The sequence below is a fragment of the Pezoporus occidentalis genome, unplaced genomic scaffold (assembly GCF_034315485.1).
Source record: "Pezoporus occidentalis ecotype Australia unplaced genomic scaffold, CSIRO_AGI_Poc_V1 ctg12, whole genome shotgun sequence".
Taxonomy (NCBI): domain Eukaryota; kingdom Metazoa; phylum Chordata; class Aves; order Psittaciformes; family Psittacidae; genus Pezoporus; species Pezoporus occidentalis.
The window spans coordinates 4,301,866-4,328,055 of record NW_026912994.1 but is presented as its reverse complement, the minus strand read 5'-3'; the positions used below and the strand labels follow the sequence as shown (position 1 = coordinate 4,328,055).

The following is a 26,190-nucleotide window of genomic DNA, read 5'->3' as shown; positions in this document are numbered from 1 at the left end:
AGGTATATGGCGATACATGGCTTGTGCTTTCACCGGGGCATGGTTTAGCTGTGTAGGGTTTTGCAATATCCCTGCTACACGTTTTGATCACAGAAACGGATGAAAAGAGCATGGTCTAGGAAGGTGATTGCCCACCTCCACGCCAAACCTCATGTGCAGTACTGTGTCAAGCTCTGAGGCCCCCATGATAAAGACATGGACCTGTTGGAACAAGTCCAGAGGAGGGCCACAAAGATCAGAGGGCTGGAGCAACTGTCCTATGGAGACAGGCTGGCAGAACTGGGGTTCAGCCTGGAGAAGAGAAGGCTCCAGGGAGATCTTAGAGCAGCTTCCAGTGCCTAAAGAGGCCTGCAAGAAATCTGGACAATGACTTTTTACAAGGGCATGTAGGGGTAGGACAAGGGGGAATGGCTTTAAATCGGAAGAGGCTGGATTTAGGGTAGATATAAGGAAGCAAGTTCTTCATTGTGAGGGTGGTGAGGCACTGGAACAGGTTGCCCAGAGAAGTTGTGGATGCCCCATCCCTGGTAGTGTTCAAGGCCAGGTTGGACAGGGCTTTGAGCAACCTGGCCTAGTGGAAGGTGTACCTGCCCATGGCAGGGGGTTGGAACTGGATGAGCTTTAAGGTCCATTCCAACCCAAACCATTCTGTGATTCTATGATCTATAAAATGTTTCCCAGTTAAGCTGCTAACCTGGCTCCTCCCAAGCACCTGATGCTCTGAGGACTTTTGCATGTCCTTGGCTTTATCAATTGAGGCAAAAAAGAAACTCCAGAAACTACATTTTCTTCACCACCCTGTGGCCTCTCGGAGAACATACAATATGAAGCAGAAAACAATTTGCTTTAGCTTGTCTTAATGAGTAGTAAAGCAACACAATAAAAATACACAATTTATTGTATATATGGTGGAGTTTAGGAGAATAGTGCTGTTATTTTCCTTTATAAACCATATATATTAATTGCAACATATTGATTATTATTCTATTACTGAACTTTTTCCTTTGCATGAATAATGAATAATAAAAATGAATAATGAATCCTTTGAATGAAATAATGAAGACAATTTATTAAAAACATTTGCACACTGCACTTCCCCAAGCTTAGTATTTTATTGCAAAAACTTTGATAGAGCTTTCCGTATTACAAAGTCTGAAGTGATTCAGTGCAGGTCCTATTATAGTTCCCAGAATAATGATTGGATAGTATGGAATGTGTAACTGTATTTACTACAGTGGCGTCTTTAGTGATAACTGTGATTTCTTTGTGCTGGTATGTTGTGAACAACAGTGTCACCAAACAAGTATACTCTCAGAGGAGAGTATATGGGTCTGTAATAGACAAAAATGTAAAAGGAAGAGATTTACAGCAGCAGAGACCCATTGTGGTTTAGATGAGCAGTAAATTTTAAAATCATTCAACTGGTTTGTGTCACACAGGAGCAAAGTCTTTTTATTCTTACTGAGCTGCTTGCTTTGTCTGTGGTTTAGATAGGTACTTTGCTGTACTTGAGCTCAAATTTTGGGTCAAGAAGGACAAAAGAGTTTTTTCAAATAAATTAAAATAGCTTTCCCTAATGTCAGATAAATGCCTTTGGTCAGCCACATGCCCAAGGCAGAGCAAAGTGCCCTACCTCTTTATGCCTTCAAGACCAGGACAGTCAGTCTGAAAGTAGAAATTTTGTGAACATAAAGTGTGTGCATGAGAGAAAATGTGACATAAGTAGATGGAGACTGAAAATGATTGCTGGATCTGTCTTTCTTTAGACATGAGTGTATATGGTGAAGTAAGTATTTGCCTACAAATACGTTTGGATTAGTTACAGTCGGGTCTGCTGCTGTGTTTGGTACTATAAAATTACAAGAGCTTAATTCCTACAAAAAGTAAAATGACCATAGGAGAAATATTAGCTGTATTAGTAGAGGAGTATTAAGGCTAATATGTGAGAAAATAAATAACAGGTGTTGGTGTAAGTGCAAATCCAGGACTTTATTGGCACTGCCAATTTACACTGGCTGAAGTCTCAGTCCTTGCACCCATCTGGTTATCCTACAGGGTACAATGACCTGTTGCACAAAAATGGGAGGAGCATGAGGGAAAAGCATTTGAAAACATATCTGAATTGGAAATTGCAAAATAAATACATCAGCAAATAGTTTTGCAGACAAAGGAGACAGACATATGACTTGCAGAGAAATGTCAGTTGCTCCAACTGACTGGAATTGCTATGAAACATCGTGGGAGAAGCATCTTTTTTGGAAAGCAACGTGGAGTCGTTCCATTGCACTGACTGCAGAACAGGACAATAAAGAATGTTCTGGGTTTAGTTTTGGGACATAAATATTTGTTGGATATGGTAAATCTGGCAATGAAAAACTCAGCAAAGTTCATACAAAGCAGAGGAGCCTAGAGCAGCTGCATGCATACAGAAAAAGTGAAATTCTTCATGTGTCCATAACAGTTCCTTTTCTAAAGTATTTTGTTAAGGTCTTAAAAGCTTCCTGATACATTGATTCAATGAGCCAAGGCCAGTCAGGTTAGCTGAAGGTTTTTCCATAGCAGGACAGTAAAGGAAGGGTGAGAAGATGATGGATAGCTGGAGAGAGGGAAGAAGAGGGAGAGAAGGAGGGAGGGAGTGGTGGATGGATGGACAGGAGAAAAACAGTAAGAGAGCAGGTAGGAAAACCTAACCTGTCTTTCTGTGGTGTTCCATGATAAAATGACCAAGTGCTTCTGGAATTATGTGCATGTGTAACTTGGGAAAAGCCTATATGTATGACAAGAGAAAGCTGTCTGTAGAAGTCTGGAGCTGATTCCTGGTAGGGCTTCCAGAGTTTATATAGATAAGGACAACATCAGGCCCAACATTACTGTTCTTTTCCTAAGCATGCTTTTCGCGTGTGGAGTAGTGGGACAACCACAGAGTGCATTCTGTATAAAACGACCATCTGGGTAGGGGTCTCATTTTCAGGAATTTCGCAAAGTTTGCTTTCTATTATTTGTATGATTAAATATCAGTAGAGCTCTCCAAGCACAGTCTACAGATCCTGAATATCTATAGCATCTCTTTAGCAGGAGTTCTGAAGAAGCCTGTTTGTGCACTCTGCTGAAGGACAGCCAATGAATAATAGGAGTTTCACAACACAGAATGCCTGTCCCTTCCTCATTCCATTTTCCAAACAGCTGTGCTGTTATTTGGGGCCTATAGCTAGTATTGTAAAAAAAAAATAAAATATGTAAATTATAGATTTTTCTTCATTAAAATATTCTTCAGAAATACAAAGCTCTTTCAAAGCCTTCTTAGAAGTTCTCCTTGTATACAGAAGGCTTCTGGGAGGCCGCCAGAAATGAAGAATTATAGAACTGGGCACGTTTTCCACAAATGCCTTTTATCAGCTGAGGCTACAGTCCTGACTCTTTTATTATCTGCAGAAGGCATAGTAGCCATCCTAGTTAGCACACATCTGGGTCACAGGCAAAGATCAGCATGGCTGACAAGTCCTGCAACTTATGGGGTGGGGTTGCTTGTTAGGCACAAAGAGGCAGTGTCCCGTGAATGAGTGTGGGGTCTTGGCAAGAGCATGGCATGCAGTGGGTATATTCTATAATACTGATTTTGCAGTAGGTTGGCATTTTACAGAGAAAAGGAAAAAGAGACAGTAGAAGTGTGAAACCATCGGATCACATGCATTCTTAGATATGAAAAGGGCTTGTGCTTCTCTCAGGTTAGCAACAGGATACACAGTTCTAGGGCTGATATAAAGACATTTTTATTTATTTATTTAGCCACTTGCAAAAGACGCTGGATTGTCAGCTCCAGAGGCTAAAGTCCTTGATTTATTTACTGAAAGGTGCTGCATGGACAAATGCAGCACGAGTTTCCCTCTATCACTCTGCCAGTATGGCTCAGCCCTGATCTAGTTTCCATATTCATTCAATACTTGCTCAAATAGTTATCTAGGGAGTAAACAGTGCCAGTCACAGCAGTGGTTTCTGAGATATGGAGTCCAGCCCAGTCAGAGTTTGCCAAGATAATAACCTCATTGCATGACATGCCAAAGAGCCACAAACAGCTGTAGTACTGAAGGGCTATGATATTTAAATAAGATACTGAAATATAAAAGGTAAAATACTGAAAATGCAAAGTAATCATCATCATGTTAGAATACAGCCAAATATGGGATTTAGGAATTAAAGACTTCCTTCCATATTTTTATAGTGTAATATTTAACATATTTATGTTACTAAAACATCTAGATTCAATGGACAGGCGAAAGAGCTTCATTGGGGCATATTTTTTGCTGTGATAAATTCTGGTAGGAAGCAAGGACAGTATGGAGCCTGAAGATACACAGAGGATGTATATGAATCCATTTCAGTCCTAGGTGTGTGTGCATGTGTCATAAGTGTGTCACTTGCTAAGTGTCAAAATAAGGTCAGTGCAGATGAATAAGTATATGTGAAAAGGCCAGGAAGGAAATGCATGTCAAATCAAGCTAAAAACAGGTGGCTGAATGAATGAGAAGAAAACCTGCAGTGTGTGAGAAGGAAAGGAGCCTTGCACAAGAAGTTAAAATATTTTCTGAACTTGACTGAAAATATTTTAAATACATGTAAAGGAAATTCAAATTTCAGGCCTGCCTGCCTCCCTTCCTTCCCTCCCTCCCTTTTTGTCTTCCTCTCTCCCTCCCTTCCTCCATTTCCCCTCCTTTCTCCCTTCCCTCCTTTCTCTCTCCTCTCTTATCTCTCTTTCCTCCACTTTCTCCTTCATTCCATTTGTGGCATCTCAGGTCCAAAAGGAAGCAACAGATTCTAGCAACTGTATTTGATAGACTCCTACCCATTATCACAAGGCCTGCTGTATAGTCATTAGCAAGCAGTTGTGCTGCCAGCTGCATTTGGCAATACTGTTGACTGAACTTATTTCAATTGGCATTATTTTTATAGAGATGCAGACCTTATATTTATGCCTAAAAAAATGTCAGCAACTCATTTTAGCATATTTTGAGATAGGGCAATAGCCCACCCCTTGTTTTGCTGTTCACTGTACAAATGCAGAGTGTAAACCAGTATGTTCCTGCTGAGTTTAGAGAGAGCAGCAGATTCCTCTGCAGGTGGTAGAGAGAAATAGCACAGAGTGAACCTTCTGCTCATTTGATGTATCTATTTTAAGTTGTTTAAAATTGTCTTCTGGAGAAGGCTGCTTCTTTCCTTCACCTGTGGCAGATGAAAAGATGCCAACCTTCATATACATCTGAGTTTTAGACCTCAAATAAGGAGATAATGATGTTATCCTGTGTAATTTATTCAACAGCACAGGTTATCTGGGTCAGCATTGAGGAGCATGTTGCAGTGAGACTCAGGCATGGCTGTGTCGGCCAGCAGTCAGGGCTGGCATTGACATTACTGGGAAGGACATGTTATAGAGCAGTTTGGAAAATGTCTGTTTTTCTTAGCAATGGAAATCTGAAAATTTACAGTGACAACTCAAATACCAGAAGTTCTTGTTTCCAACAAATATTTACATTTTGTGGCATTCAACTTACTCAAATTTGACCTTTCCCTCAGAAAGCACACAGTGCAAAATGCAAAAATAAAGGAACCAAGAGCTTGCTTAGAAACACAATTTTCCATTAAAAGCAGTTTTAATGACATATATTCCATCAGCCTTAGTTGCTTTTGACAGTCAGTAAGTGATTCAGCTGCCCAAACATAGGATTCATAGTCTATTTTAGAAACACTTTCAGGCATCCAGGACACCTGCATGAAGCTGGGGATGTGACAGCCACCTGTGAGACCCTTACCTTCCAGAGGCTGCAGCTGAGGCTGGGGAGGGATGCCCTGGGGCATCTAGAATAGCATTGCGCACTCTCGGCTAGGCAATTAGTCTCTGAATCTCTACAATTTCAGACAAGAGAACATCCCATCTGATGTTATTAATGGGCTGTCACTGCCCGATAAAGGAGGAAGGTCAGCAGCATAGTGCTCTTGAGTCTCACTGTATATTCATGCCACTCTTTTGGCCCCTCCTGGCTGTTTTACATCAGAGTAGCCAAAAATTCATGTGATAGCAGTGTCATGCTGTAACCTCCAGCAAGTGCTGAGCCCTGGGTAGGTGGCTCACCCACCACCTGCAATGTCAAGAGGCCTAGAGCAAGAGGCAGGTTGCAAATCCAGGTACTCACAACAAGAACCTGTGAAGTTCCCAAGTTCCTGGGAACCCTCCTAGCACATGGCATGCAGCCCCAGCAAGCTTGGTGAGAAAGAAGCCTGGTGTTTGGCAACCTGAATGTGCAAGGAACACAGGGATAAATGAGTGATAGCTAGCAACCAACTCCACCTAAGTCTCCCTGAAGCTATAAAAAGACAAGAAGGATTAATAATTGTCTTGAGTCAGCTTGTTTGGATTTGGGTTTGGTGGGTTTTTTTCAGTCTCAGTATGACGAGCAGCAGTAGAGAGCCATGTGCTGGAAAAGGAGAGAAGACAGAAGATTGTAATATAAAATACTGTTAATAGAATTTTTATTGTTCAGTTATCAGGTCCCAGAAATGGAAACCCTTTTCCTCCTTCATAATTATGTTACAGTTTTGGCTGTAATCTTTGTGATTATATATAAAAATATATAAATAATATTCTCTCCTATAGTGACCTACCAGATAGTGTCAGCAGAGTCCTGGATTTCTGGGGTACTGTCTCAACTTGTCCTTTTCTGATGAAAGCAGGGATTTAGCCATGTTGTGTAAAATTCAGTGTTACAACCAGAACATGGGATATGAGCCTTCTGAACTTACATTTTAATACGACAACAAATGGATCTGTTGACAGAATTAGTTATCTCCTACATGTTTTTTTTTTCAGGTTTAATGAGGAAGGTTTAAGAAGTTCAATGAGGAACATTTTTTTAATTCTTGTCTCTTTTAGAGTATTATTACACACGAGCTGAACCAAAGTACAGAGGACTTTACATGTACTGAAAAATATGTACCCAGCTGCATTGCTGTTGTGGATCACTGAACTATGACCAGCCTAAACTATCTCCTGGATTTTTTCTTGTCCCTTTACTCCCAGGCTACACATTTTGGACCCATATTTCCGCTGGCATTGTAAATCTACCCTAGTGAAGAATTTGGCCTTTACCACTGCAGAGAAACAAATAAAATCTCAGTATTGGTTTGTGTTTGGGTTGTTGCTAGTGGGGTTTTGTAGGTTTGGGTGTTTTTTAACTCTCTCTTCTTTTTGCTCCAGTGGTTCATTTATGAAAAAAGATTATGAGATTCAGGCTTCTGATGGTATTTCCATTACCCAGGAATTGAAGTACTCTGAGCAGGCTAAGACTTGCATAAAGATAAACACATGTACCCAAAGTGAACACAAATGCTTTAAATACAGAAAAACATTATAACTTGTGTCCTGTGCTACTTACCCAGCAGACCTTCTGCTGTGGATTTATGGCTGTTGTCACAGTACTTCTCTGGTTTTTCTCAGAAGAAAGCTTTTTCATAACTAAATTAATTACATTCAGAGAGAGTGTTAAAGTAAAAATACTGTCCATACGAATACACATGTATATACCTGCATATACCTGTAATTAGCAGTCCAGCAGATTAGATCATCTGATGATAATTATTTTGTTTTGAGTCTGGATCTTCAGGGTAGATACTGGACTCCAAATACCGTAATTAGTTTCTGAAAGGACACCAGTTTTTGAGCAGTTCACTGTCATTTTCTCGAATGTGCTTACTGAGAGTCAAATGAAGATCTTGCATTCCAAATAAATTCAAAACCATGTGTCAGGTGCCAAATATATTAAAAAAAATAAGGGGTTTTCATGCACCAGTCTTTGAGAGTAATCTGCTTATACAGTTTCTTGACTCCTATAAGCTCAATATTTTCCAACACTTGTGATGCAGCAGAATAAAGATCATGTTTTAGTCTAGTTATGAAATTTTAGCTATGTGTTATTAGAGACTTTAGAAGTAGTTTGACATGTTTGTAACCAGAACATGGGCCAAAATGAGTAATGTTTTGTCATCAGTGAATTTCTGCTGCTTCAGAAAAAGTGAACTTACCTTCATAACCAGCAGTGATCTCACATCTTACATCTTCAGAGGAAACTTGGTCTCATTGCTAGAAAAGCAATGCATTTTCTGTTTGCTCTATAAGCAGAATTTCAGTTGCCCTGGCTTTCTCTTTTGCTGCATAATAAATAAGGAGTTTTATTTTTCCTATTCATAAATAAGAAATCTCATTTGGTGTAGAGACTCTTCAAATGCTTTACTAACACTTCATTGTCTGCCTCAGTAACAAATATGCTGTCTATCCAGAAACACTGTGGCTTCCATTAGACCATTCTATTCATTTGATTCAAGTGGACAATAAAACATGCTGAATGACAGCGTGTCACTGATGACTATAGAGCTTTAAAGAAAACCCATTCTGACTCCTGCCTTTTCATCAGTTTTCCTGTATCTGAGTGTACCTCCCTCACTGTATTTTAATGGAGGCATGGCCTTGTTGATATATTTCTGTTAATTTTTAGTGATTAGCCCAGTGTAAAGCCTTGGTGGATAAAACTGATTACATGATTTTTTCCAAAGGGGAAAGTGAGTACCAAGATGTCAAAGATTAGTAAGCACCCTGCTGTTGGGAAATGTTGGTTAATTTTATTTTTGGTAAATTATTCTGCAGTGCTTGAAAAACATTGGAAAACTGGGTGAGGACCTTTAACAAAAGTATGCATATACCCATTTGCTCTGGGCATGGGTGGAAGAGGTGGCTGAGAATCAGTACAAAAAATGGCTCGTGACTCATTAGGGGTATGAATTGGTAGAATATCTGGTATGGTAACAAAAGACATTTATTTCACTCAGGTTGGAGTTTACCCTGTTGCAGAAGCCTGGTACAAAGTCAGCACTATGTATATTGGGATCGGCTTACACTGTTCGCAGGTCTCATGTGCTACTCAGGGATGAGGTGTTTGCATTTACAGTTACAGTTATAGTAACCTTTTTTTTTAAAGTGCTCCTAGTCAGGCAGAAGTGTCTATGACTGTGATTCTTCTCGCTAATAACTAGATGTGACACTTCAGCAACTTCTGCCTGACATGCTTCTGGTTTTCTGGAGCCCATCAGAAGTCCCTTATCCTAAGGTATCAACTGGACCTTCGGCTATTCGATATCAATATATGATTTTCAAGGTAACCCAGGAAATACTTATTTCTTTCTGAAACGCAAGTAGGTGTCTGGGATTTTTTTTTTTTTTTTCCCATTTGTTAGATTTTTCTTCTATGGGGAAAGAACATTCTTCCTGTTTTTGAATACTTATATTTTGTTGCTTAATTAGGCAGTGTCTAGAGGCCGTAGCTTGGATGCAATGACCTTCTTTCAAGAACTGGTATTTGAGAACTTGGTCACAAGCAATCAGCTATGAGGGTATCCATGAGTGTGTTTAAGATGGAAGACCTAATACAGCATTATTACAGAAACAGTGCTTCAGCAAGCACACAGTAAGTGATGTCCTACCTTGTGTGCAGCCATGCAAACCCCAGCCTTTACCCTGTGGTGGTAAGATCTATGGAACAGCAACTGCTTTGGGAAAGGCAGCATCTTTTCATTACATTTGTAGCATAATTGTGACATCTAGAAGCCACTGCTACATTTCTAGGACCAGACTGTGAATCTATGTGGTAATAAACCTTTCCTTACCCAAATGACCTCTATGAAACAGGTGCTTTCAATATGGACCACAATAAACAATAATGACAGGAATAATAATAACAATGCATTTCTGTGGCTGCATTCCTTTTCTATTTGATGATAGAGATTCAGTTACTATGAGATGGATACGGTATAAAATGTGGATGTATTTGGAAGTAGCAATAATGGCAGCACACGTGAGGTAACTAAATGATCTTGGAAAGTAATGATACTGTATGCCCAGGGTATTAGATCTCTCCACCTCTTTAAATTATATACTATTTACAACACCTCTTGACTGAGTAGGGATTTATTTACATAGCTTCATCTCTAACTAAGTGTTAAATATGACGTCATGCAGTACTGTTCCATCTCTGGGTGAAGGTACAAGTAGAAAGACATACAGAACTTTCTGCTGTGACATTCTCATCTACAGATACATATGCATTGATAAATAACCTTTTGTAATACCCACAGTTTTCTGTCGTTCTAATTTTTATTGTGCCTGCTGCCTGCAACATGGTAAGACTTATTCATAAATTCACACTCCAGTGGTTTGATAAATATATAACAGTCTTTAAAGGAGTTTCTTGGTGGAGCGTATGTTATTCATCAGGTCGCAGTTTTCCTTGGTTTTGGTCCTAAGGTTTATTGGTTTTTGGTCGTGGGTTTTGTTTGGGTTTTTTTTTTATTTGACATTTTTGGCTAACTTCTCTGATCCTCTTCAACCCAATAGCCACAAGGAAAAATAGCACTTGGGACAACTAAAACTAAATATGGCATGATGAAAAATATGTTTATGTACCTTTATTATATTATCTCTTATTCTCTGACAAATAGGAGGTGAGAATATTGTAAAGTGATATTCTATAGCAGGCACAGTGCTTATCAGTTATTTTCCTTTGACCTTCTGCCTTAGAAAATTAATTCACTTGAGCTGTTCATGCACTAGAACATTAGGAAAAAAATAATGTTAGCACTAGTGAATATAATCTCTGCAGGAAAGCTGGGCAATTATTCAATGGTCTAATCTTATCTCTTGTTTCATTTTTATATGGCAAGTCTACATTTAAAGTATTAGATATACTGTGCTTCTGCTCAGTACCATCAAACCATAGTAAATAAATGCCGCTAAGTGCCACCATGAGTGAAGGAGCTTATAATGAGAAGTGTGAGTAGACATGTGCGCCATTCATCATTCTGTTCAGTCCGATATTGGGGCTCTTTTTATCAGCACTATTCGTAGCGGTGTCATCACCTCTGGTATAAATCTTCTGTCAATGTCTGTCGGCCCTGTGCCCTATTAAACTCATGCTCTCACATAATCACTGAATGACCTTTGGATGTCTTTCATTAACCTCTGACCTGAACCCCGCTGGCTTCTTGTTGGTAGGTAAATCTATAACATGACATTTGCTTATGACTCAACCTTTATCCTTGCTTAATAGTTGTGCCTTTCAGTTTTTTTGTTCTGGAGTAAAAAGATAGTTGCAATCTTAAGCCACAGCTTGGATTTCAAAGGTTGGAACACAATATTCACTTAAGTGTCTCTTAATAGACTTTCTAATATTTTCCACTGCTGCTTGCTGAATCTTATCAATTGTAAACTGATGCAGGATGTTAGACTCACAAATAATATTTTTGTTTCTGACGGAAGTTTTATTTTCTCTCAGATTTTTTCTTCTTGCTGTGTTCCCCTAATCAGGGACTGGTTAATTCAAATGCAGTTATGAAACTGTGCCTAAAATTTTTGGTGCTGGAGATGAGGGTAGCTATCTCACAGTAATAATAATAAAAATAATGCAAGATTTTGTTCTCATGAGGATCAAGTGGGCTTGAAAGTAGCTAGTCCGGTGCTCCATGCTGTTGATGTCTTACTGCAAAACCTTGGTGAATTGCTTGCTTTTTCTATGATTCCTGTACCTCACTTGTAAAATGGGCCATGGTAAAACTATACTCTGCAGAATAAAACATGAAAAATGGCTTCTATTTACTTCTTGTGTTCTTGGGAACCAGGCTGATGCTCTTATTAACCCTGCTCAGCTAAGTGTGTGTACAGAGTTGAAAGCATAGTGAATTATATTTCTCCTCTTTCAGCCCTACCTCCCCCCTGTGAATGTACCTAATTACCATTAACTGTAATTAGTAGCAATTAACTAACATTCTTAGCAGTTGTATTCCTGAAAACCCATTGATGAAAGGGGCTAACAGCAGCAAACAGGAAAGTAAGTAGTTAGGATTTATGTGGGCATCAGAAGTGGGGGGTTCATGGAAAATTGCAGGTCTGGGTGGTGCTTCCTTGTTGAGGGATTGGAGGAATGGGCTCAGTCTCTACAAGGAGGTGAGAGAAAATGGGTATGGCAGTGGACGAAATTGGGGAGCATTAAATGCATGCATTGACTGTGATGGAGTTTGTGAGGAGAGAATGGGGCAGATAGGTTTGATGGGGGGTCTATCTGCAAGGTGCGGTGGTTCTCATTCAGTGTTTTGAGTGACCACAGAAATGAGCACGGGGCTTCCTACAGGAAAATTAATGTACAAATCTGACTAAAAGTACATGGCATGGCTTTTGCATTTTCTACTATGCTGTAAACCATTCTGAAGCAATGTTAAAATAAGAAAAGACTGGATGACGTTATCTTCTCAACTTTATAGATACCTTTAATAAGGGTATTTTAGCAGACTTGTGTTCTTATAAAAATTTCAACTAACTTATATAATGGGTACAGTGTTTCCTGAGCCATATAATGCACACACACTTGTTATATCCATGTCTTGATGATTTTGCTATGTAGAAAGCTGAGGCATAATGCCAGCAGTTAGTTCCTGAGTTTTTCTCTCTCAGTTTCTTTTTAGTGTCTTTAGGAATGGCAAGTAGGTTATAATTCTGTTTCCTGTTCCAGCATGAGGCTGTCTCCTCACAGCTGGAGGGCCCATCTCTCCTCAGCTTGTGATCAAGCACCATTGAAATGAGGAAAACTTCAGGGATTTGGGAATGGACAGATTGTCTCTTCTTTAAATGGCAGTTTGTCTCTTCTTTAACTTACTGTGGTTTGATATAGCATTCTTCCCTGGTTTTGTCAGTGTTGCCCTCATTTCTCCTTTTTCTCTTTTCATTTTTTTTTATGCTTGGGTATGTCTAATTTGCTATCAAGGGCAAAATCCCCTATTGTTGACATTTTGCACTTCATAAAGTACTTGGAACAAGTTACATGGTTAGCAAAGGAAACTGCAACAAGCCCAATAAGCCCCAGAGATCAATAGATCCCCATCCCTGGTGCTGGCTGACTTCCATAACTCTTCTACCTCTCTAGAAAGAAAGGTTGTTCTAGGCATCAGCCATCTCCAGTAGAAGGTGACACCATCACATGTGCTCAAGATTGGTGTCCTGTGAATGACTTGAACATCTTCTGAAACAACAGCTTCCTTGTGGTGTCTGAACTCTGGATATGGGGTTATCAAGGGATGTGGCTGCGGCCCTTTCGTGGGGAGCAGAGATGACAGTGTTGGTGTCTGCTTCAGTTTGTAGAACCATCCTCCTCATTTTCAGGACACCACAGAGAAATTTTCATGTCATGTGGATGTGGAACAGCTGAGAACTCATTTCCTGACCCCAGGCTTGTTACATAGATGGTATTATCAAATGTAATACAACTTATGTGTGCATAGTTTGATAACACGATGCTTTTCATTTAACATTTTTTTATCTTAAAATGAGAAAGGATAATGATAGGGTAAGAAAAGATTTCTATTCACATGTGATAACCCATACTTCTTAGCTCATTTGTAAGCACCTAGACCTTCCCAATTTAACATACAGTTGTTTTGGAGCTCACAGACAGTGCATGGGATGAGCATTGTGATGGGATTGGTGGTAAGTTAAACTAAGAGCTGGTTAGATGCCAGTTCCAAGAAAGAGCGTACAAATGTAAGACACTGGAGTACTCTGGAGTTCTGGCTATGGATCATAACAATATTGTGCAGGGCACACTAAAGCTCTTTCCATCACCACTGGAGAGTGAGATGAATAAAGTCACAAAAATGTGGAAATAGAATGGGAAAATGAGGGATACTATCTCTGCTTTTTATTTGTATTTACAAATACACTTGGAAAAGGTTGTCAGGGCAGAATTTGGCAAAATGGAGTTGAGAACCTCTGGAAAAAAACGTGGATTTTGAGGAGAAACATACAGAGCAAGAACCCTACCCCTGAGACAGCTCAGTCCCACAGACCTGAGTGGGCTTTTGATCTGGCTATGGCAAAGCAGAAGATTGTCAACTGATGATAACACCTGAGAAGACTTGGGATGACAGCAGCAAAGAAACACAAATGTGGTTAATTGTGTGACCCACAGGAGTGCTGAAAGACAGTAATGGGTATAAAGAGGCCATATTTCCACAAATGATCATTAGTCTTCTGTAAATGTTCCTTGAAATGTAAAGGAATGATTTTCTCTCTCCAATTAATCATCCTAGAAATCCTCCTTCGTGTAATCTTGAAAACACGGGAGAGGACTTAGTATCAGTAAATGTTGCCAGATGTATAAAATGGCAGAGTAATGTGTTGTATAAAATGATTTTGGGTGGCAGAAACTGGATAGGAAGCCAAAAATACTGCACCAATATTTGAGCTTTTCTGTGAGAGGCGTTGCCAGCCTCAGGAGGGAGCACCGGATAATTTATAGGTTAACATTTTCTTTTTATGTGAATAGCATTTTTTCTCATTTATAGTTAATTAGGTTAAGCATGCATGGGGAGCGAGGGAGGAAAGACTTTCTGAGAGAATCTAAACGATTAGTAATTTGAATGAAGTGAAAGAATCTGCTAAAAGATGTAGCTCTGGAATTAAATATGTTGCTATAACAAGTGTAAGTATCAGATAGGAATTTTAAAGGTTCTTACATTAATTATAGCAGCAGCACAAAAGGATGTAGAGCGTATTTACAGATTTGGCACGTGGATTCTTTACACAAGTAGCTGCTGTTTCATTTTACTAGAGGGGAAGAAACTATTGGTCCCATCATTTTCACAGTTTTATATCTTTTGCGTACACTTCTTGTCTCAGCGGTTCTGGCTCACATGCAGGATCGGTTAAGGTGAACTACAAAGTAAAGTGAAGACTTAACTACTGAGTTTCTTCAAATCTTTTTTTCCTGTATAAAGTCCTCTTGACGCTTCCTGGTTGTCTGAACATTTTTTTGGCAGATTCTTTGTGTCCATCTCCACACAGGGAGTGGAACTGTTTCACTAAGATCCATCTAAAAATGTGGCACCATACCTAGACTGGGAGACTTTTATACAAACGCTCAGAGTGGTTCAAGGCATTAAAGTCACCTCAGCTGCAGTTACTGGTATACAGACTTGTCAAGTCCCGTATGGTGCTGGTGATGATCACAGAGTGTGCTGTCATCTCCCACCACAGTACATCTCTCCTTCACATCACTGCACCATCTCCACTCCTATCCTGATGCCCCGTTTGCCTGACACAACCAACTGGTTTCCCCCACATGACTGGTTCTTCACTCCCTTTGCTCTGTTGGGTGATCCAGTGCATGGCTCTTGTGGCCAGAGCTGTAGTGTTCCAGGATATCTGTGATGAGCAAGACAGAATTTTACAAGAAGAAAGACATTTATGAAGAATTAGTTAAAACGTATTTCCAGTTGGAATGGCTTCCACTGGGTAATTTTTGAAAATGCTCAGAACAGTTTTAACTGATTTCCAGTACCCTTTGCAGAGTACCCTTAGTTGTTGGGTGGAGTTTTTAAATGTAAGCATGTAGATTTAAATTTAAGCACTTTTATCTGAGGGATCTGATTCACAAGATCTCCCAGCTGATGAGCATGCAGTGTTTCTGAAACTGAGGCAGGACTTTGAGTTAGATACTAAATATAGATTTAATGGTTTGCCCCCCGACGCACAGATAATTCAAGAAGTGAGTGATTTATGATTTCAAGAAATGATTGATTATATATACAGGAAAACGCTGCCATTTTTATTGCACATGAACAAGTTACACATGGAGAGTTGTTCAAAGTAGTTTAATGTTTGTGCTGTGTCCATATAAGCCAGTTTCTTTTTCTAGACGGAGATCTTTAAAATAGCCTAAAGAAACTGAACGTCGAGCCCCAGTGAAAGTTTTCACTGGGAGCAATAAGCATCTACTTCCCTTATGTCTTCTAGAAAATTCCAGTGTTTACTGTCTTCCCCTCAGCTGTAATTCAAGCCCAAATGCTGCACCAGTTGTGCCACAGCAGCAGTCTGCAGCCCCCACTAGTAAGTGTCACAAAGGAAGATGCATGCTGGGTTGTTCAGATTTATACTGCCTGAACACTTTTCTGGGTTTGAAAAGAAGAAAATAGAGTATGCGGAGGTTGTACATGGCTGCTTCATATGTGGGATGTGGTCAAGGGATGCCCACCTCTGGCCAGAGGTAGAACAAAGCTCAGTGGAGCACAAAGCCCAGACCAGGTGATCCAGATCTGGAGAAGGACAGGAACAAATGAGCACAGCCCTGAACTGTACTGCCTTGCACTATGATATGCTGCACTGGCACAACATTTTAGAAGCAATTTTGAGTTCTTTCAACACGACACATGTGGTGCAATGAGTTTTAATGCCTTGCCTTAGGTCACAGAGAGGAGTACTAGACATAGAAAGAGAGGTGCCTGACTCAGAGCCCAGTCACCTCCTGAACCACAGGCCTACTGTTACAGGCCAAAGGGAATCCTTTCACACATGCAAGGAGAAACGTCAGAGAAAACAACAGTTCATCTAAGCTCATAGTGAGGTTTGATAAACAGGTTTTGGTTGAGCAGCCAAACCTGAGGACCAGACCCTGGAATTTTTGAGTCTGGTTCCTGGCTAACTACCTTTGTGCCTCTGGTGACTCCTGGCAAGTCCTTTATTTCCCCACCAGCCTCCAAAGCCAGGGCAGAAATGACTGAAGGAGTGACTGTGAGAATTAGCTAATTAATATTATGCAAAACCTCTGCCAAGAGAGCTGCTCTTCCCTCAGTGGAAGAGACTGTGATGTGTGATTTGTCCAGATGTTATAGACTGCTCATGCAGGGTAAGATTTAATGGCACAAGGGCTCATCTGTTGCTGCCATGATCACTGGAAGGTGTTTTGATCCACTCTCTAGCATGTGTACTTGCCCCAGCAGCCCCATATGCAACAAGAGGCATTTTGGGAATCATCTGGCTCTCACAGAGCAGCTCAAAGAAGGAGCTATGTGGAGCTGTGCTGAAGCAGCAAGGGAGACAATTGCTGCCTATAGAGCAGCACCAGATCTGAAAGGGCAGCATGAGCTCTGCCATACCTAATTGCTGCACCTCTGAAGCATGTCCACAGCTCCCCATAAAGTGATTCTATCATGGATAGAAAATTGAAAAGGCTTGTCTTTCTGCCCATGTGTTGGTTCCCACACACAGCAGAAAGGACCACAGCAGAAGGATCCAGTTGAGGAACAACAAGACTATTAATTTCCTAATATCCCTTCTGCTTACAGAGTCAGGCCAGTTCACAGGGATAAAAGCTCTGGGGTGAGGTGAGTGGGCTGTGTGCGGCAGCATCAAGTATCTTCTCTGTCTGAGAGAAGGAAGGGAAGCAGACACAATATTTTGTCACTGGTAAAAACTGCGATACCCAGTGAGAGGGAATAAGAAAGGATAAGAAGGTCTGATGTGCATTTCTTCCTTTCAAGACCTGGACCACAGCACTGACAGGTGAAACACTTCTTGGACCAGTTGGTTTTCCCATCTTTGGGACAGGCTCCTTCCATTGCATCTGGGGCTGTGTCTCTTCTCCATTCCTAAACTTGACCGTCAGGGCAGTGGTAGGTGCTGGGTATGCAGATGTACTGCCTGGAGAACTGAATAGCGCTGTACAGCTTTTGCCATTTCCTCAGGGTATGAATCCTGGAGGCTGTGTCAGTGGATGTTCCACAGCTTGGCTCATAGTAACATTCCCTTGAGGAATAATGATTTCACTGGAAAAAGTTGCCCGTATGTTAAAAGTGTAAAAAGGACAGCATTTTTCATGCAAACACTTGAGGTCAATATAGATAATGAGCTATATGGTGCTAGTTTCCTTCTTCCTCAAGTGGGAGGCAAAGAAGGATAACTGGACTTTGTAGTGAACGGATGGTTGTGGCAAGCCAGTGCTATTCAGTCATTTGCCAGCAGCTTGCAAACATTGGGAGTAAAGGTTCGTTACATCGCTAATTTTTTTTCTTCCTTTGGGCAGGTGGCCTAACAGCCCAACAGCTGATCCTGTTTTTTAAAATTAATTTTAATTGAATGCACTGCTAGAGATGCCATAAATTGACTCTTTTTGTTTGAATTTCCTAAGGGACTTTGCCCCAAGATCTCTATCCCGGTGATAACTTATTCTGGCCAATGGAGCCAGAGTGCATTTATTGTGCATCTCTCTGCCCCTTCTCTGCCTTCTGCTACCATGAATGCTGCAGTTGCTGATGACTAGAAAACTACTCAAGTGTGAACTGTTTCACTGCCTGTCACTTTCCTCATTAGGCTAGTGAGAAAATGTATCTAGGACTCTGTCACACACAGCCCTCATTAAGTTAGCAGCACATTGAGATCATTGCCTTTTTTAAAGATGGCTGCAGGAAAATGACTGGGTATTTGATGTTCCTCAGTAATAAGTGGAAGTAGCAAAAGTAGGGCTCACTGCACTTTCCTCTGAAATAATTGCATTGTTTGCAGAACCTGATCAATGGAATAGAGTGTTATTGCTGGGGAAGTCAGATGGCAGTACATAACCCCACTTCTTACTCAAGTGGAGGGGGCAACAGATGCTTGAGGTAAGATTAATTCATTGTTCAAAAGAGATCTAGGGCAAGAACGCTACCTATTCTTGGCATCTGATTCTCTTTGGGCCTGTTAAACCAGAGGAATTCTATTAAGGGTGGTATATTTTCTTTCTTGTGTCAGTATGAACAATATTTGGTCCATCAACTATAGCTTTAAGTGATAGCAATGAGGGCTACCATGTGTTCCTAATTCCTACCTCAAGCAGCTAGCCAAAGTAGCGCTAGTCAATATAGACCACTTTAGCCTTTCCCAGAAGGCTGGATTTAGACACTACCACTGCCAAATGTCCATGCTAAGTTTCTGATAAAGAAGATGTGATAAATGACTGCATGCCTTCTCTCTAACTAGAGGTACATTCTTTTCAGTTCACTTCGTTTCCTAAGCAAAGAGTACCATTGCCTTACACATTGGCATTTCCCTTGAAATTGGTCCATTAACTCCTATATGCTCTAGAAAGACAGGTAGCTATTTTCATGCCTGGATTTCTTTATTTGAAGAAAGAAGGAAAGAAAAAAAAAAGAAAAAGCCGGAAAAAAAAATCAATAGTAGCTTCTGTTGAGCTGCAATGTACTCCAACCACCAGAGCAGAGCAGCTACATAATCCTACTTGCAGCAGGGCCACAGTGTTGAATGGGACTATTGTACTGGTGGGAACTGCTACTTGCTGTGCTGGAAAGGGTGTTTCTGAAAACTGCAGTACAGCCTAATCTGCTGTGGCTGTTACATGATTGCTTTGGTGCAGCCCACTGGTGCACCACTTCAGTGCAGACACAGTCTAGCTCACCTGCTTGTGAGATACTGTTAGCATTGGTAGGTGAAGGTTTGCATGCAGTACATATAAAATTGCTCAGAAATGTAATTTTACATGAGAAACTTCTTTTATACTTCCATTATAATGTATTTATACTGATGATTGCTTCTGTCTCATGATCCCAAAGACCTGAAATGCATTTTACATGTAAACTTTTGTATCCACTGAATATTGATAGAAATGTGTAAGGCAGTATCTGGTTGCCACATAAGACCTGCAGTGCTGATGATCCATCTCTGTTCTGCCACATAAATGTTCATTTGTCAGCACTGGCAGAGAGGATAAGTGATGTATTGTAGTTGATTAGGTTGATAGCAGATATGTAATCCCTAAGGATAATGATGGAAAAAAAACTTAGGACTTTTTTGCTTATTTAAAGTTGATATCCAGCTCCAAGTTTAATTGGATATTAAGTATTTGACTCATTCTGCATCTATTCTCAATTCCATATACATGTGATTCTTCTCATTATCTGCATTTACAAATTCAAAGGCAATTAGCCCTGAAATAACTCGGAATGTAGAGAAAGAAATGTTTGAATTTTTATTTCACATAAGGTTCATATTTTCTTTTTCATTTAAGTAGGACTTTAATTTCTTTTGAAGAACTGAAGACAAATGTTAAATAAAAAAAAAATAAAAAAGTCCCTCATGGGACTGGAGGCTGAAAAGGGCCATTATCATGAAGTTAGAATATTTACTTCCCAAGCTAGTGATTCAAATATGTTTTGAGAGTCTGCATCTATACTGGCAGATAGAAAGCAGCCCCTGATCTGTCATCCACGTGCTGAGACGACCAGTGCTGGGGTGGCTGGGCTCTGGTATTTCAGTTCTTTTTCTCCCAGTACCTGAACTTTAAGCTGTGTGCAACGCTGAGCATTTCTAGAGTGTAGTCTGGTCTCTCTGCTCGATGCCAGTCTGCAGTGTCCCTACAAAGCACTGACAAACTTGCAGCACACCATCTGTTGTGTTCAGTCCATCTCTGTGGTGGGCTGCCATTCAACTGGCTGTATAGTCAGTAGCGGTTGCTGAAATTTTCATCCAGGCCAGTCTTTCAAGCTGCCTACACAGGAACACTTGTGGGTATGTTAGGGAGCATGTAAGCTCAAGAAAGGGCTCAAATTCACATTTAAAACATAATCCTGGTGTAGCCTATGTGAAATAAGCCATTCCAGTTTCAAAGGAATAGGTGTCCTCAATGCTAAGAAGTAGCATACTGAGAAGGGGTTGGCTCTCTTAAAATCCAGTCACCAAGCAGCCATCAGGTAGAAGGCAATTTCTTGGATTCTGATTCTCTGTGTCAAAATTGTGTTCCTTTATATCAGAATCATACCACTTTGGTCAGTAGGAAAGCCTGAATTGTGCCTGCAGTGGCTGGTTAGCTGGAAGGTAGCTCAGGGAGCCTTTCTCCGTCTCTCCTTGCCATCAGAATATTCACTGAATACAGGCTGTACGCCTCTACAGCCAAAACCATGCAGTATTTCACACGGCTTGTCCTAGCTTAGCAGTGCGAATAACAGGTTCACACTCTGTGTTAACTTCATAATTGCCTTCAGTTTTATATTAGCAATTAGGTTTCCTTTTCACACATAACTTGTCTTCAGACACAGCAACTTTTCAGGAAAATTATTAATTTACAGTAATATTACTTTGTTCATCCAGCTTGTTGGTTGTGCCTTATTAATGCCTAGGTACAAAACTGGGTTTTTCATTCCGACAGGGATTCTTGGAGTTTTAGTGAGCAATTAGTTTTAAAAAAGCTGTCATGGGGAGACAGAATTAATACTTAAAAACCCAAACCCAAACTTTTAAATCTTCAACATATCTGTAATTTTGCATAATTTTTAATTCATTAAAAGATACGTTATTAAATAACAATCTTACCTAAAATGCATATCAGCTATTAAAATGAAAGACTAGTAGCTTTTTCTTAAATGTTTTACAAGTTCATTAAAAAAAAATCATTTAAAGTAAAAAGATAATATTTCAAGAGATCAAAGAGCGTTCTGCTTAGCAGATGATGCTTCTAGAGTTGTTGGAGTTCATTTGTGTTGGATGGCTTGGGTTTGCTTTTTTTTTTGGTAGAACATTTTCATAAAGAAATTTCCCAGAGCATAATTATCACAGGAGTTTCCATTTGGACTTCCAAAGAACTGTTGGCAACATCAGTTTCTTCTTTTTTAGAGCTGGTGGGAGCTGTAACTACATTACTGGGTTTCTTAAAATCTAGAAACTATGCAATACTTCTGCAGTAGGAAAAAATAAAGAAGTAACAGCAGTCCATGAAGGCATTATGTGTAACATGGCCTGAGCCAGTATGTCACTAATAAGTCTATAACCTGCTTTATAGAACCATATCTTAACCAAGCTAAGGGCTTAATTATTATTGATTAGTTCTGCCCACTGTTCCAATATCAGTCGTTATTGAAATAATCTCCATACCCCTCATTAAACATGCTTCTGTTTCCATGGGAATGCATTTTTAAATAAGAAGTGCAATGAATATTATTGGTTGTTCAGGCAGTTGGTACTGTGGTCGCCCAATCTGTCGTAGTTAATCAACTCTCATCTCTTTACACTGGCTGCAGTTATCAATGAGTTGAGGATTAATATTCTGGGCAAAGCAGATGATAAATCATTTGTATATAATTAGTGTACAGCAAGGTTACAGCTGACATGAATTTTTATCTTAATTATGAAAGAAATTTGTTCCATTAATTTAATTTAGTTTGCATGAGTGGCTAGACACCTAACGAAGTTAATCTTACACCTGTCATTACAACATTAAGGAGAGTCTCATTTTCAAGCTGTAGACACAGATACTCTAGCATATAAGGATAATGTTGCTCATTCTGATGTGAAAATAGATGATCATAGACAGAAGATACAGAGCCTACTCTTTTTAAAGTCTTCCCAAAGGATTTATGTGTGAATATTACAGAGACTCAAATCTGGTTGCCACTGTACTGAGTAGACTAATTTTCCCTCAGTCTTCCTTCTGTACTTCCCCATGAAAGAAGCATGCAGTACTTACAAACAAAGGGAAAGATTTCCCCTTATTTTTATAGATATGTATTTTAATTGCTTTAACTATATACCTGTAGTTAGCATGTGACAACACTGTAGCGCTTGTATGACATGATATCTGCATTAATTGCAATGGTAACTAAATACATGCTGCCTGCAATCCAGCCTTCATATTTCTGTGAAAAAGAATTATTCATAACTTCATCTACTATCCAAATGGCAATTATGCAGGCATTTCTGAGGTCTCAGCACACTGAGTAAACCTAAATTCTGTGTTAATTATCTAAGCAATTATCAGGTCTGATAAATCATACGTGATTGATAGACAAGGTGGAGCTGTTTGGGTAACAGGAAATGGTGTTAGTTATTTTGCTGATAATTAACCAAGCACCTAAATGAAAAAAGACTATTTGTGGTATCCTTTATAAAAATGTTTATCTTTATAGATTTGTTGATTATAGTTATTTTATTCTGGTAGGATAATTTTGGGAAAAGAAAAACCAATACCCAAGCCTTTTTACAGCTAATGAGATGAGACTGAATACAGTGGAGACAGAAATATAACTGAAGATTGCATTCTGCACTAGCTTGAGTCCAAATACATATTTGTAATACAAGCCACAGTCTCCTTCACATTTGCAGCATAAAAATAACCCTCGAACAGAAACATTAATTGAACAGTAACTCAGATTAATGTTTTGTAATATTAGTTCACAATTATTACTCTCAGCTAAGGTCAAGAAGTATATAGTTGGATATTCACAAAGAAATGACTGATTTAAAAACAAAGAGCTCTAATGGAATTCAGTAGTGCTTTTCAGTCATTCCAGTTGGCATCTCTATTACCTGAAATGATTCACAGTCCATTATGGGAGCTTCCATGCTAATAGAATGTCTATCTTCTGTAATACAGACACATCAGGGCACTAACTGAGAATCTGTCACAATGAATTTCATCTAGATTTCACTTCATCTCTTCATGGACTGTAAAATTTGCTCTTGTACAATGCCTAAATTTACTGTGGGTAATTGAGAGAGATCTATAGATGCAGCACACTGTAAAAAGGAGCTTTCGAAAGATCTATTGTAAATTGTACAGATTTGGTTCAGTTGGGAAAAGATTATGAAGTGCTGGGCACCAGTCTTTGCTAATTAAGTGTTTTTGGTGAGCTCTGAAAATATTTAGAATGGATCATGGTGAATAGAAAAGTGAAAAGAGCAGCCTGGTAAAAATGTCTTGCAGATAGAAAGGCAATGAAAAAAGCTTTTGAAATTTAAGAACCCCCTGAAAGAGGTAGGCAAATGAGTGAAAGTAAGCTCTGTTACCCCTTGTAAGACTTAAGGATCGTATCAAGTAGACCCATGATATTTTTTATCTGCGTTGTGTTTACATAGTGCCAAGTGGGATATTACCCACTTAATCTGACTTCCTCTATTCCTTTAGAAAATCCTCCTTAAACAGAGCAGGCAACTCCATTTTATTTTTTCTACCGAGATTACTCATCCCTAACTGAAAGTGTTGCTGTTAAGTTCTATGCATGGACTGTTGATAAAAAATTAAAATAACATTTAATGCGTGGCTCATTTTTTTTCCCAGCTGAATACTTACTGCCCTGCTCATGAGATAGATATGCTGAACATTTACAACCATTTTTTTTTCTTTTTCCTTTTTTTTAAATTTTACTTGTTTCTATTAAAAGCTAAATTAAATTATTGGTATCCTTACTAATCACAGACTTTAATATTTGTTAGCCAGTTACAATTGTGATATATTCTATAGCTTTTTTCCTAAGCTACAAACAGAATAATAGCATCACGCTCCACTGCAGGTGAAGTGATCTCAGCCTTTACATTAGGAGAAAATCAGAATGGTATGACTGCAGTTCATTACTGAAATAGGTAACTGATGAACTGAAAAGACAAAGGGCATTGTTAAATGAAATGTCATTATTAGAGCTGCTCATGTTTAACAAATGTACTGTAAGTTAATTCAGTGGTGTTTTCTTCAAAGTTCTCTATAGGATGTTCACCGCTCAGGCTTATGTTCTTTACATGTTCAAGGTATATTTATTTTCTTGGAGGAAACAATGCTAACTAAATCTTCAATAAACACCAGCTAAACTGTTGCAACAAATGATGTATCAACTTTTGTCGAAGGTTTACTTCTAGAGCTATTGCTCACACAATGACCTCTGAAAGAGAAGCCTTTTTGAATGTTTCCAAATTTTTTTTTATTATTATGTTTGAATAAATGCCTTGTTTTCCTCAGATGAAACTGAACGGTAAATTCTGATCTTCATGGGAAAAAGATTTAGTTTTTAGGCTCCAATTCAGCAATCTATGACTGTGGAGCAAAGCACTTTGGCATGTGTTTAACGTCAGGACCTGAAGCATCTGTTTTAATATGTTGCTGAATTGGGGCCTTAAAGAACAAGCAGAATCTTGGACCTCATATTTTAAGGGCTGTGTAAAAGTGGTGTTCTGATATTAAATAAAAAAATTGTACTTTCAGCATCTGTGGGAAACTGTTTTCATTGCCCCAGAAGTGATAAAAAATAATTTATAGACCTCAGTATTTTTCACAAGGAAATGACCTCAGCTTTGGCAATCTGAGGTAGTTAGTGAAACTTTTCTGTTACATTTATGGATTTACTTGAGCTACATATTCTTTGACCTATATTTTAGATTTATTGGCAGATACATAAGTCACAGTAAATAATCTAAAAAGCAATTGATGTGCTGTGCAATTTGTGCATGGATTGATTGACAGATTAAGAAGGGCTGCTTCTTCACAAGTGATTGAGACTTGTGCCCTTGCTTGTTATAAATATATCTGCTGGGGCGTCATGCACAATTTTTAACCAACAATTATAACTGGAAGATTAAAAGCATATTAAGACTGTAGTATATGTAAATATGAGCTTGAAAAGAAAATATGTTACAGTATATATCTCTACTACAGTAAGGGCAATCAAACTCTTGAGAGTAGCCTTGAAGCCCTCTCTTTCCTGAGCAGTTCCACTGGCTTGATACCTCAGGAATGGAACCGCTGAGCCAAGTCTGTGTTGCAGAGCATTAATGGTCCAAAAGAGGGGGACAAGAAAGGTTCCTCTCCTTCTGCTATTGCAGTATTGACGTTCAGATTATCACTGTTAATAGCTGAGGACTAGCCAGAGCTTGCTAGTATCTTGAACTGGTTTTAGAATTAAGATCTGGGCCTTGAGTGTGGTATGCAAGGCACTCTTCAAATGCTTTGCATAATCATACAGGATTGAGTAATTACCTTGGTACATAATGGAGAGAGAGTCGTGCTGTGTTTCCTCAGGTGGATCAATCACTGAGCTGTAAATAAGAGAAATAGATACTCTATTTGACGGTCTAGCATCTGATGGGAAATCACAAAGCCTTGTTTTTTTCATGAGACTGCTGTGGAACTAAGATATAAATGACATTAAGTAGATATCTCTAATATCTTTTCATTCGTTTTTCACTTTAGGTGAGGAACTTAAAACTTGCAATCAAATATACTGATATATCAAATATAATCATCATTTGCCTGCTGAAAATTGCAAAACAAACATCCCCCTCTCCTGTCCTTCTACCAGAAGTGAGATTAATTTAAAGTGTAAGGTAGGACTGTAAAAGTTACTCTCAATGTCGTTGTTCTTGTGGCTTTAAACTGATATTAACTCTTTCACACACTTTTTTTGGAAGTAAAAAAAAGGCATTATAAAAGTTTTAAAGCAACCCATGGTGATGTATCTTCATTCTCTCAGATGTAGCACAAGATACATAATAAAGAATAAAAGTTTACTCACTTGAAA

General features: G+C 39.2%; 1 long non-coding RNA gene across 3 annotated transcripts; it reads left to right on the top strand.

The window, feature by feature from the left end:
- The first annotated feature begins 19 nt into the window (after positions 1-19).
- LOC134157409 (uncharacterized) lies at positions 20-26,190 on the top strand. Of its 3 annotated transcripts, none has more exons than XR_009962321.1 (5): positions 20-392; positions 9,076-9,197; positions 13,247-13,341; positions 18,422-18,519; positions 25,863-26,190. It is a non-coding gene; the product is annotated as an uncharacterized LOC134157409 (long non-coding RNA). The 3 variants fall into 3 exon arrangements; XR_009962320.1 differs by lacking the exon at positions 20-392 and adding an exon at positions 2,068-2,577; XR_009962318.1 differs by lacking the exon at positions 20-392 and adding an exon at positions 2,072-2,577 and having other exon boundaries at positions 9,076-9,149.